The sequence below is a fragment of the Pleurodeles waltl genome, chromosome 1_1 (assembly GCF_031143425.1).
Source record: "Pleurodeles waltl isolate 20211129_DDA chromosome 1_1, aPleWal1.hap1.20221129, whole genome shotgun sequence".
Classification (NCBI taxonomy): Eukaryota; Metazoa; Chordata; class Amphibia; order Caudata; family Salamandridae; genus Pleurodeles; species Pleurodeles waltl.
In genome coordinates, this window is record NC_090436.1 from 811157531 (window position 1) to 811171649 (window position 14119).

General features: G+C 45.5%; 1 protein-coding gene across 5 annotated transcripts in view; it reads right to left on the minus strand.

The window, feature by feature from the left end:
• SMARCA2 (SWI/SNF related BAF chromatin remodeling complex subunit ATPase 2) overlaps positions 1 to 14119 on the minus strand; it is a 1363970-nt gene that overhangs the window by 855553 nt on the left and 494298 nt on the right. The gene's annotated exons all lie outside the window — the stretch shown is intronic.

The following is a 14119-nucleotide window of genomic DNA, read 5'->3' on the forward strand; positions in this document are numbered from 1 at the left end:
ATATGCAAATATCCCTGACCAACTCATCCATAACGCATTGCCCTTGGAGCGAGGGTGCAGGTACCTGGACGCGAAGTTTTGGTATTTTGCGTTTTCTTTTGTTGCGAATAGGTCTATTAGTGGTGTTCCCCAGTTTTGAAAGTAAGTTTGTAGTAACTGGGGATGAATTTCCCATTCGTGGATTTGTTGGTGAGCTCGACTGAGATTGTCGGCTAACTGGTTTTGAATTCCTGGGATGTACTGTGCTATTAGGCGAATGTGATTGTGAATCGCCCAGTGCCAAATCTTTTGTGCTAAGAGACACAGCTGTGATGAGTGTGTCCCTCCCTGTTTGTTTAGGTAATACATTGTTGTCATGTTGTCTGTTTTGACAAGAATGTGTTTGTGTGCTATTAACGGTTGAAATGCTTTCAATGCTAGAAACACTGCTAGTGGTTCTAGATAATTTATATGAAGCTGGCTTTGATGAGCGTCCAATTGTCCCTGTATGCAGTGCTGGTTGAGGTGTGCTCCCCACCCTATCATGGAAGCATCTGTTGTGATTACGTATTGGGGCGCAGGGTCTTGGAATGGCCGCCCTTGGTTTAAATTTATAGGATTCCACCACTGAAGCGAGGAGTATGTTTGGCGGTTTATCAACACTAGATCTTGAAGTTGACCCTGTGCTTGTGTCCATTGTGTTGCTAGGCACTGTTGTAAGGGCCGCATGTGTAGTCTTGCGTTTGGGACAATGGCTATGCATGAAGACATCATGCCTAGAAGTTTCATCACAAACCTTACTTGATAGTGTTGGTTTGGGTGCATGTTTAGTATTACGTTTTGGAATGCTTGTACCCTTTGTGGACTTGGAGTGGCAATCCCTTTTTGTGTGTTGATTGTTGCTCCTAAGTATTGTTGTATTTGACACGGTTGTAAATGTAATTTTTGGTAGTTTATTGAGAACCCTAACTTGTGAAGGGTTTCTATGACGTATTCTGTGTGTTGAAGACACTGTTGCGGAGTGCTGGTTTTTATTAACAAGTAGTCTAGGTAAGGGAATACGTGTATATGCTGTCTCCTGATATGTGCAGCTACTACCGCAAGGCATTTCGTGAATACTCTTGGTGATGTTGTTATCCAGAACGGTAACACTTTGAACTGGTAACGTACTCCTTGGATTACAAATCTTAATTATTTCCTGTGTGAAGGATGTATGGGTATGTGGAAGTAAGCATCCTTGAGATCTAATGTTGACATGTAGTCTTGTTGTTTGAGCAAGGGAATCACGTCTTGAAGTGTCACCATGTGAAAGTGATCTGATTTGATGTAAAGATTTAGTGTTCTGAGATCTAAAATGGGTCTCAGTGTTTTGTCTTTTTTTGGTATTAGGAAATACAGGGAGTAAACACCTGTTCCTTTCTGATGTTTGGATACTAGTTCTATTGCATCTTTTTGTAACAATGCTTGGACTTCTAGTTGTAATAGATCCAAGTGCTGTTTGGACATGTTGTGCGCTTTTAGAGGCACATTTGGTGGTAATTGTAGGAATTCTATGCAATAACCATGTTGGATAATGTCTAGGACCCACAAGTCCGTAGTTATGTGTTTCCAATTTTGGTAATAATCTGCGAGTCTCCCCCCCACTGGTGTTATGTGTTGGGGATTTGTGACGTTGGAGTCACTGTTTAGTTTGTGGGGATTTTGGGCTTTGGAATTTCCCTCTTGTTTTAGGGAACTGTCCACCCCTATATTGTCCCCGAAAGCCTCCTCTCTGGTATTGGCCCTGGTATGTGGGTCTAGCCTGTGAGGTGGAAGGCTCTGTGCACCCGAAACCCCCCCTTTAAAGTGTGGCTTCCTAAAGGTGCCTCTGCTGTGTGGAGAGTAGAGCGCGCCCATAGCCTTGGCCGTATCAGTGTCTTTCTTTAGCTTTTCTATAGCTGTGTCCACCTCCGGCCCAAACAGTTGTTGTCCATTAAAAGGCATATTCAGCACAGCCTGCTGGATCTCTGGCTTAAATCCGGAGGTGCGTAGCCATGCGTGTCTCCGAATGGTAACTGCTGTGTTTACTGTTCTGGCAGCTGTGTCTGCTGAGTCCATTGCAGATCTTATTTGGTTGTTGGAGATACTTTGGCCCTCCTCCACAACCTGTTGGGCACGCTTCTGAAACTCTTTGGGAAGGTGTTCAATGAAATGTTGCATTTCGTCCCAATGTGCCCTGTCGTATATTGCCAATAAAGCTTGCGAATTGGCAATTCGCCATTGATTGGCTGCTTGTGCTGCCACTCTTTTCCCTTCTGCATCGAACTTCCGACTTCCCTTGTCGGGTGGTGGTGCATCCCCAGAAGTCTGTGAGTTTGCCCTTTTCCGGGCTGCTCCTACTACCACTGAGTCACGAGTTAGCTGTTGCGTTATGTACACAGGGTCCATAGGGGGAGGTTTGTACTTTTTCTCGACCCTAGGTGTAATGGCTCTGCCTTTGACTGGGTCTTGAAACACCTGTTTAGCGTGTTTTAACATGCCTGGCAACATAGGCAAACTTTGGTATTGGCTATGTGTTGATGACAGGGCATTGAATAAAAAGTCATCCTCTATAGGCTCGGCATGCAGTGCTACGTTATGAAAAATAGCTGCTCTGGAGACCACCTGCATGTAAGCAGTGCTGTCTTCTGGTGGTCTTGCCGGGTAGCATTCCGGACTAATATCAGATACTGGTGCATCGTACAGATCCCATGCATCTGGTTCATCTTGGCTCATCCCTGTGTGCATTGGTGATTGCATCATTGGGGGTGTTGCAATTGGGGACAGTTGTGGTGAGTGTGCTGGCGATGGCTGTGGTGAAAAAAGTGGTGGTGTTTTTTCTTTAGCCACCTTTGCTTTTGGCTGCTTTTCTGTTTCATGAAAAGCTAGTTTCCGCTTCATTTTAGTTGGGGGAAGAGTTCTTATTTTCCCTGTGTCCTTCTGTATATGGAGCCTCCTCTGTGTATAGTCTGGCTCTCCCATCTCTAGCTCTTGTCCAAATTTATGGCCTTGTAGTTGTGAGGAAAGGCCTTGTTCTTCAGTATAGGAGCTTTGTTTTGGCTCCGAGGCTGGATGTTTCGGCACCGAAACCTTTTCAGCAGTCTTTTTCGGCTCCGAAGCAACTTTTTTAGGTTTCGGGGTGCCGATCTCTCGATGCCGAGTTTGGTCGGAGCCGGTATCTCGGTGCCGAGTTTGGTCAGTGCCGGTATCTCGGTGTCGAGTATACTCTGTGCCGGTATCTCGACCGGAGTCGGATGTCTTTGGCTGGTGTGTGCCCTTTTTCGGTGCCGATGCTTGGTCACCGTGCTTACGGGTAAAGCCATGGCCTGATGGCGGTGGCGTCCCCTGGGCATTCATAATTTTTGAGTGAGTTTTGGCCGGGGCTGTTGTACTCACGGTTTGTTGCCTCGCCGGCTGCTCACTCTCGGGCTCGTCCGAGTCCGAATCAGGAATGGAGAATGTCTCCTCTTCTTCGACGTCGTGAGATCCAGCCAGCGTCGACGCCATTTGAAGCCTTCGAGCTCTCCGGTCCCTTAGCGTCTTCTTCGACCGAAATGCCCGACAGGCCTCGCAGGTATCCTCTTTGTGTTCGGGGGACAAACACAAATTACAGACCAAATGCTGGTCTGTATAAGGATACTTAGCGTGGCATTTGGGGCAGAAGCGGAATGGGGTCCGTTCCATGAGCCTTGAAGACACACGCGGTCGGGCCGATGAGGCCCCGCCGGGGAGTGGAAGCCCCGAAGGGCTGCCGGAGCTCTTCTTTTCTTCGGTGTCAATGTGTTATTGCTAACCCGATACCGAGCGCAAACAATACCGTCAAATTTTCCGATTGTTAACTAACTTTTCCGAACCGAAACACCGAGCAAAGAGGAACATGTCCGAACCCAATGGCGGAAAGAAAACAATCTAAGATGGAGTCGACGTCCATGTGCAATGGAGCCAAAATGGGAGGAGTCCCTCGGTCTCGTGACTCGAAAAGTCTTCTTTAAAGAAAAACAACTTGTAACACTCCGAGCCCAACACTAGATGGCAGGATAATGCACAGCATGTGTATCTGCAGCTACACATGCCATCGAACATATATATATATTTTTATACACATACATATATCAACTTATACATCATATTCTCTAAAAAACATAAAGGTTACAGGAACGTTCAAGTTAGGCTCACATTTCAAATGTACACAACCATAGAAATTCAGCTGTTAGAGTTTTTTCAAGTAACTATAATTCGTGCATTAAGGTAACTATAACTTGCCTTCCCGCCATGCACAGTTTTCTCATCAATAATGATACTGCAAATGGTAGTGATATTATCAATGATGTTTTAAAAGATGTCATCAGTGCTGTAATATCTGGGTTGATTAGCAGTGCACGGTGAGGGCGCGAGTTATAGTTACCTAAGGGCACGAGGTATAATAACTTAAAATAACTGTAACATCTGAATTTCTATGGCTTTGTACGTTTGAAATGTGAGCCTAAATATGACATCCCTGTAACCTTTGGTTTTCTAAGTGAATTTCTATGTTTTTTTTTAATACTATTTCCTAACTATAACGACCCTGGAACCTATAGGTTTTTTCAGTGAATTTCCATGTGTTTTTTTTTTATTTATTTTTTACATTAAGTAACTCTGGAACTGCTTCTAGCAATCAGGAGCATTTTGGCAGCTGTCACATCTCCTGTCAAGCAAAAACAATCAGCAATTTCCTGAGGGTATGCAACTCAGGAGAAGGCAAGAGCCAGTCCTGGGGTGTGGCCGCCCTATCTTTAGCATGGGCCGGCCCTTAAGAGGTGGTGGTCCCAGGGTCTTATATATGGCCAGTGGGATGGCTGCGCGGCCCCCCCATCCTTCTTTTAAAAATAGTTATTGGCCTTTGGGAGGTGGTGGGCTCCGGGGCCAGAGGTCCTCGTGGCCCCCTATATATTTTTAGTATATGTAGCCCCGGGGAGGTGATGGACCCAGGGGACTGCGCCACAACAATTTTTTTATTTATAGCCCCAGGAAGGTGGTGGTCCCGTTTTTTTTTTTTTTTAATGAGCCCTAGGAGGGGGCCTCATGCACCCCACTCCTTAATTATTATATTAGGCATGCCCCCGGGACCTGGCCCATCTGTAGGCAAAAATAAAAAGAAGCGCAGGAGACCGTGCTTTTTCTTTTTTTTATTTCAGCAAAATCTATGGATCCATTGCAGATTTTGTCAAAAAACGTTAAAAAAATATGTAATTTATTACTCTAGCGGGATCTCGGGGAGAGTCCCCAGTACCAAGGTTAGGGGGTTAGGGAATTTTTATCCTGCCCCCTCTTTTTTTTTTTTTTAAAGACTCGACTGAAGCAGAGTCCCAAAATGGTTGAGTGTTGGCAGCCTATCAGATCTCAGCACGAGATCTCTATGATACGCGGGGCATCCATCTCTAGATATCTATATTTCTTTTTCCTTTAGTATCTCTGAAACTACTGAATGGATTTACACCATACAAAAAGCACAATCTGCGCACCAAGATCTAGCTTCCTGACAGATTTGGAATCATTAGGCTGTAGGCGTGTCTCAAGACCATATGGGAATTAACATGGGAAACAAACTTTTTTGACCCCCCCTCCTTTTTTTCTGCCACCGTTTGACAGATCGCCCGAAATTTCCCATGTGTAACAAGACCCTAGAAGACACTTTTTTTTTTTTTTAAGAGAACTTCATGAAGATTAGTCAAATGTGCCAAGGATATAGCCAAGTCAAAAAACGCTTTTCCTATGCTAACTAGGTCCTAAGTATAACTAACTACTTGTGATCGCCAGTACATATGGAAAATGTCACTTATCCAGTGTACATCTATTCGTGGCATGTTCCGCTGCAGATTCATATGCTGTGCATTATTCTGCCATCTAGTGTTGGGCTCGGAGTGTTACAAGTTGTTTTTCTTTGAAGAAGTGTTTTCGAGTCACAGGATCGAGTGACTCCTAATCCTCGGTTCCATTGCGAAAGGGCATCGACTCCATTGTTAGATTGTTTTCCCGCAGAGGGTAAAGGAAGGAGTGATAGGGTACATAGGTACAGAGTAAAAGATGTCCATGCTAATATTAATGTATACACATATGTACAAATGTTTGTAACTTAAACGACTACAGGCTCCCGGTGGAGGTGGGAGGGTGCATGTGAATCTGCAGCGGAACGTGTGGCGAACAGATATACACTGGGTAAGTGACATTTTCCGTTCAATGGCATGTGAAGCTGCAGATACACATGTTGTGCATTGACTACAAAGCAGTTTGCCCTCCCATAAATGAGCAGTGGTTAGCCTGTAGGAGTTGAAGTTGTTTGAAATAATGTTCGTAGTACCGCTTGGCCCACTGTAGCTTGTTGTCGTGATAAAATGTCTACACAGTAGTGTTTAGTGAAGGTATGTGGTGTTGACCAAGTGGCTGCTTTACATATTTCAGCCATTGGTATATTGCATAAAAAAGCCATTGTAGCACCTTTTTTCCTTGTAGAATGTGCTTTAGGAGTAACAAAGAGTTGTCTTTTGGCTTTAATGTAGCAATTGGATGCATCTTACAATCCATTTTGCTAAACCTTGTTTTGATATGGGATTGCCTGTATGAGGTTTTTGGAAAGCTACAAATAGTTGTTTAGTCTTTCTGAATGGTTTAGTTCTGTATATATAGTACATTAAAGCTCTTTTGATGTCTAATGTATGCAGAGCTCTTTCTGTCACAGAATCTGGCTGTGGGAAGAAGACTAGCAGTTCCACTGTTTGATTTATATGAAATGGTGATACGACCTCTGGAAGAAATTTTGGGTTTGTTCTTAGTACAACTTTATGCTTGTGTACTTGGAAGAACGGTTCTTCAAGAGTAAAGGCTTGGATTTCACTTACTCTTCTTAAAGAAGTAATTGCCACTAGGAAGGCAACCTTCCATGTTAAGAATTGCATTTGGCAGGAGTGCATGGATTCAAATGGTGGTCCCATAAGTCATGTAAGCACCATATTTAAGTTCCAAGAGGGGACTGGAGGTGACCTGGGTGGAATGAGGCTTTTTTAACCTTTCATGAAAGCTTTAATGAAAGGAACTCTAAATAAGGAGCTGTGCTGTATATTTTGTATATATGCTGACATTGCAGTATGATGAATTGTTATGGAAGAGAATGCTAAATTTGATTTTTGTAAATGAAGTAGATAGCATACAATGTCTTGTATTGATGCTGTAAGAGGGTCAATATGTTTAGATTGACAGTAATATACAAATCTTTTTCCATTTGTTTGCACAACACTGTCTAGTAGTGGGTTATCATGCTTTTTTAATAGCTTCCATTCATTCTGATGCGAGTTGTAAATATACAAACTCTATGATCCCAGGAGCCAAATTGCTTGATTGAGTGTCTTGGGATTTGGGTGCCTGATTTGTCCTTTGTTTTGTGTCAACAGATCTGGTCTGCCTGGGAGTTTGGAGTGTGGTACTACAGACAGGTCTAATGATGGTGTGTACCACGGTTGACATGCCCATGTTGGTGCTATGAATATCATGTTGAGTTAAGTTTGACGCAACTTGTTGACTAGAAACGGAATGAGTGGGAGAGGGGGAAAAGCATAAGCAAATATCTCTGACCAATTGATCCCTAGAGCATTGTCCTTGAATAGGGGATGTGGGTGTCTGGATGCAAAGTTTTGGCATTTTGTGTTTTTGCTTGTGGGCGAACAGGTCTATGTTTGGCGTTCCCCATTGTTGAAAGTATTTTTGAAGTACTTGAGGATGAATCTCCCATTCGTGTGTTTGTTGGTGATTTCTGCTGAGGATATCCACTAATTGATTGTCTATCCCTGGAATGTATTGTGCTAACAGGTGAATTTGGTTGTGGATTGCCCATTTCCAAATTTTCTGGGCTAGACGAGAGAGTTGGGATGAATGTGTCCCTCCCTGTTTGTTTAGGTAATACATGGTTGTCATGTCTGGTTTGATAACAACATTCTTCTATGTGAGAAAAGGTTGAAAAGCTTTGAGTGCTAAGAAGACAGCTAACAGCTCCAAGTGATTTATGTGTAGCTGTTTGTGTTTGGCATCCCATTGGCCTTGAATGTTGTGACTGGTGAGGTGAGCTCCCCAACCAATCATTGATGCATCTGTTGTAATCATGGTCTGAGGCACAAGGTCTTGAAATGGCCCCCCTTTGCTTAGATTTGTGGAACTCCACCACTGAAGGGACATGCATGTTTGGCGGTCTATCAAGACTAGATCCTGAAGTTGACCGTGTGCCTGTGACCATTGTTGTGCAAGGCACTGTTGTAAGGGCCGCATGTTGAGTCTTGCGTGTAGAACAATTGCAATACATGAAGCCATCATCCCTAAAATTTTAATGACAAATCTGACAGTGTATCGTTGATTTGTTTGTATTTGTGTGATTACATTTTAGAAAGCTTGTATCCTTTGTGTATTTGGACATGCTAGCGCTTGCTGAGTATTTAGTATTGCACCCAAATGCTGTTGTATTTGTGCTGGTTGTAGATGTGATTTTTGGTAGTTTATTGAGAACCCTAGTGTGTGCAAGGTTTGTATTACATAACGCGTATGATTTTGGCATCGCGTATGACTGTTTGATTTTAGTAGCCAATCGTCTAGATACGGAAAGACATGTATATGTTGTCTTCTTAGGTAGGCTGGGACTACCGCTAGGCAATTTGTGAATACCCTTGGAGCTGTTGTTATTCCAAAGGGCAACACTTTGAACTGATAGTGCTTTCCTTAAATGACAAACCTGAGATATTTTCTGTGTGCAGGATGGATGGGTATATGGAAATACGCATCTTTGAGGTCTAATGCTGTCATCAAATCGTGTTTTTGTAGTAGTGGGATGACATCCTGTAGAGTTACCATGTGAAAATGTTCTGACAGGATGTAAAGATTGAGGGACCTGAGATCTAATATTGGCCTGAGGGTGCCATCTTTGGGAATTAGAAAATATAGTGAGTAAACTCCTGTCTCTATTTGAGATTGTGGTACCAATTCTATTGCTTGTTTGAGTAGTGGAGATTGGACCTCTTCTTGTAACAGACTGATGTGTTCTGTGGATAGTTTGTGTGATCTTGGTGGAATATTTGGCGCAGTGTGTATCAATTCTAGGCACTAGCCATTGCGGTTAATTGATAGTACCCAATTGTCTGTGGTAACGTTTTGCCAATTTGTGTGGAACTGTTGTAGTCTCCTCCCTCCCCCCCCCCCCCACAGGAGAGGTGTGGAGTGGAAGGGAATGAGATAAGTCACTGTTTAGGGTGCTGTGGAGGTTGCTTTGAGGTCTGAAATTTCCCTCTATTTCTGGGGTACTGTCCTCTATATGTGCCCCTAAAACCACCTTGTTGGTATTGTGGAAGGTAGGTTGGCTTTGCCTGTGATTTAGATGCCTCTGTTGTCTGTGGTCTGAATCCACCTCAAAACTGAGGTTTCCGAAAGGATCCCCTGTATGTCAACTTCTGGCCCAAAAAGATGTTTTTTATCGAATGGTATATTGAACACAGCCTGCTGTATTTCTGGTTTAAATCCAGAAGATCTGAGCCATGCAAGTCTGCGTATTGTGACTGCAATATTGACACTTCTAGCAGTAGTATCTGCTGCGTCTAGGGCAGATCGAATTTGATTGTTAGTAAAGGCTTGCCCTTCTTCCACTACTTGTTGTGCCCTCTTTTGGTCTTCTTTGGGGAGATGCTGGATTATGTCTTGCATCTCGTCCCAGTGGGCTCTGTCATAGTAAGCTAACAGTGCTTGTGAGGTGGCTATACTCCACTGATTTGCTGCCTGGGATGCAACTCGTTTCCCTGCAGCATCTAATTTCCTGCTCTCCTTATCAGGTGGGGGCGCATCTCCGGATGACTGACTGACTGCTCTTTTTCTGGCAGCGCTAACGACTACAGAATCTGGAGGTACCTGATGGGTGATGTAATCAGGATCAGCGGGTGGAAGTTTATTTTTTTTCTCTATTCTGGGTGTTATTATACATGCCTTAACAGGTTCACTAAATATCTGATATGCATGTTTTAGCATGCCTGGGAGCATGGTAAGGCATTGATATTTCGAGTGTGTCGAGGATAGGGTGTTAAATAAAAAATCCTCTTCTAGGGGGTCTGTATGCATGGTGACTGTAAGGAACTGCCTCCTTTGCATGGTTACTCCCTGACTTTTTGCCTTTGCTGATGCCAAGTTATGATTTGAAAGTGTGTGAGGCCTGCTAACCAGGCCCCAGCACCAGTGTTCTTTCCCTAACCTGTACCTTTGTTTCCACAATTGGCACAACCTGGCATCCAGGTAAGTCCCTTGTAACTGGTACCCCTGGTACCAAGGGCCCTGATGCCAGGGAAGGTCTCTAAGGGCTGCAGCATATCTTATGCCACCCTGGGGACCCCTCGCTCAGCACATACACACTTGCTTGCCAGCTTGTGTGTGCTGGTGGGGAGAAAATGACTAAGTCGACATGGCACTCCCCTCAGGGTGCCATGCCAACCTCACACTGCCTATAGGCATAGATAAGTCAGCCCTCTAGCAGGCCTTACAGCCCTAAGGCAGGGTGCACTATACCAAAGGTGAGGGCATAAGTGAATGAGCACTTTGCCCCCTACAGTGCCTAAGCAAAACCTTAGACATTGTAAGTGCAGGGTAGCCATAAGAGTATATGGTCTGGGAGTCTGTCATGCACGAACTCCACAGCACCATAATGGCTACACTGAAAACTGGGAAGTTTGGTATCAAACTTCTCAGCACAATAAATGCACACTGATGCCAGTGTACATTTTATTGTGAAATACACCCCAGAGGGCATCTTAGATATGCCCCCTGAAACCATACCCGACTTCCAGTGTGGGCTGACTAGTTTTCGCAGCCTGCCACACACCAGACATGTTGCTGGCCACATGGGGAGAGTGCCTTTGTCACTCTGTGGCTAGTAACAAATCCTGTACTGGGTGGAGGTGCTTCTCACCTCCCCCTGCAGGAACTGTAACACCTGGCGGTGAGCCTCAAAGGCTCACCCCCTTTGTTACAGCACCCCAGGGCACTCCAGCTAGTGGAGTTGCCCGCCCCCTCCGGCCACGGCCCCACTTTTGGCGGCAAGGCCGGAGGAGATAATGAGAAAAACAAGGAGGAGTCACTGGCCATCAGGACAGCCCCTAAGGTGTCCTGAGCTGAGGTGACTCTGACTTTTAGAAATCCTCCATCTTGCAGATGGAGGATTCCCCCAATGGTATTAGGGATGTGCCCCCCTCCCCTCAGGGAGGAGGCACAAAGAGGGTGTAGCCACCCAAAGGGCTAGTAGCCATTGGCTACTAACCCCCCAGACCTAAACACACCCGTAAAATCGAGTATTTAGGGGCTCCCAGAACCTAGGTAACTAGATTCCTGCAACCTAAGACGAGGAAGGACTGCTGAGCTGAAAAACCTGCAGAGAAGACTGAGACACCAACTGCTTTGGCCCCCAGCTCTACCGGCCTGTCTCCCCACTTCAAGAAAAACTGCAACAGCAACGCGTTCCACAGGGTCCAGCGACCTCTGAAGCCTCAGAGGACTACCCTGCATCTAAAAGGACCAAGAACTCCTGAGGAAAGCGGCTCTGCTCCGAAGAAGAAACATCTTTGCAACAAAGAAGCAACTTTTAAAGAACACACGTTTCCCGCCAGAAGCGTGAGACTTTGCACTCTGCACCCGACGCCCCCGGCTCGACTTGTGGAGAACCAACACTACAGGGAGGACTCCCCGGCGACTGCGAGCCTGTGAGTAGCCAGAGTTGACCCCCCTGACCCCCCACAGCAACGCCTGCAGAGGGAATCCAGAGGCTCCCCCTGACCGCGACTGCCTGCTTCTAAGAACCCGACGCCTGGTAAGGACACTGCACCTGCAGCCCCCAGGATCTGAAGGATCCGACCTCCAGTGTAGGAGTGACACCCAGGAGGCCCTCTCCCTTGCCCAGGTGGTGGCTACCCCGAGGAGCCCCCCCCCTTGCCTGCATCGCTGAAGAGACCTCTAGGTCTCCCATTGAACGACATTGCAAACCCGACGCCTGTTTACACACTGCACCTGGCCGCCCCCGCGCCGCTGAGGGTGTCCTTTTTGTGCTGACTTGTGTCCCCCCCGGTGCCCTACAAAACCCCCCTGGTCTGCCCTCCGAAGACGCGGGTACTTACCTGTTGGCAGACTGGAACCGGGGCACCCCCTTCTCCATTGAAGCCTATGCGTTTTGGGCACCACTTTGACCTCTGCACCTGACCGGCCCCGAGCTGCTGGTGTGGTAACTTTGGGGTTGCCCTGAACCCCCAACGGTGGGCTACCTTGGACCCAACTTTGAACCCTGTAGGTGGTTTACTTACCTGAAAAACTAACAAACACTTACCTCCCCCAGGAACTGTTGAAAATTGCACTGTCTAGTTTTAAAATAGCTTATTGCCATTTGTGTGAAAACTGTATATGCTATTTTGCTAATTCAAAGTTCCTAAAGTTCCTAAGTGAAATACCGTTCATTTGCAGTATTACTTGTAAATCTTGAACCTGTGGTTCTTAAAATAAACTAAGAAAATATATTTTTCTATATAAAAATCTATTGGCCTGGAATTGTCTTTGAGTGTGTGTTCCCCATTTATTGCCTGTGTGTGTACAACAAATGCTTAACACTACCCTCTGATAAGTCTACTGCTCAACCACACTACCACAAAATAGAGCATTAGAATTATCTCTTTTTGCCACTATCTTACCTCTAAGGGGAACCCTTGGACTCTGTGCATGCTATTTCTTACTTTGAAATAGTACATACAGAGCCAACTTCCTACATTGATCATAAAGGTCCCATGGATCCACATTGTCTTGTTGTGAGTCAAAAGAGTGAGTGGGTGACTGCACTGGTGTATGACCAGTAGGAGGAGAGGTAGGTAGGTGTGTAGAGTGAGGAGGAGAAGATTGAGGAGGTGGTGGTGGTTTCTCCTTCTGCTTTGGCACTTTTGCTGGAGGCTGCATAGTGTCCAATTCCGCCTGAAAAGCTAGCTTTCTCTTTATTTTTAGAGGTGGTGCTGTCTGAATTCTGCCTGTTTCCTTATGGATGCGTATCCTGGACTGCCTTTCATCCATAACTTCAAGTATTGGTTGTACTCGATACTCCTCTTCAGAGGTCTTGTGGCTTTAAGTCTTTCTGAAAGTCCATGTTCCTCTGTGTCTCTGTGTATGCTGGCCCTTTCGGCTCCAAAGCTGGCTTTTTCAGGATCGAAAAAGATTATACTGTCGATGATTTTGGTTCCGAAAGTGATTTTTTAATTTTCGACTCCGAAAAATGATGTTTGCTGGAATCAGACACAGAGCTCTTTGTTGCCTCCGATGATTTGGGAGGAGTGGCCTTTTTCGGTTCCAAACTGGCAAGTTGGTCATCGGTAGACTTTTCGGGCCGAGCCATGGCCTTCTGGCAGTGGCGTACCCAAGGCCTTAGGTTTTTGCTTTTGTGAAGGTACAGGGGCGGGTGTACTCACATGCTGTCCTGCTGTGACTGGTCGGTCTTCTTCTGATTCCTGATCGGATTCGGAATCTCGAACCGAGACCGCTGTTTGCAGCAGTTCTTACTCCGCCACATCGAGATGTTCACTGCTTCTCAATGCCATTTCGAGTATTCGTGCCTTCCTGTCTCAAAGAGTCTTTTTCGCTGGGAAGGATCAACAGGCTTCCCAATTCTTTTCCCGATGATCCGGTAAAGGCAAAGATTGCAAACCAGATGCTGGTCTGTATATGGGTATTTCACGTGGCACTGAGGACAGAACCGGAACGGAGTCCGATCCATGATGCTTCCACGCGGTCACCCCAGAGGGTGAATAAAGTAGTTTTTTCCGACAGTACCGGTGTGTCGATGGAAGATGTAAACCCGATCGATACAATACCGACAAAAAGAGAGGTTTTCAAAGTTTTCCGAATCGAAATCTCAGAGCAAGAGGAAACACGTCTGAACCAGACGGTGGAAAGAAAACAATCTAACAATGGAGTTGATTCACATGCGCAATGGAACTGAAGAGGAGGAGTCACTCGATCCCGTGACTCGAAAACACTTCTTCGAAGAAAAACAACTTGTAACACTCCGAGCCCAACACTAGATGGCAGAATAATGCACAGCATG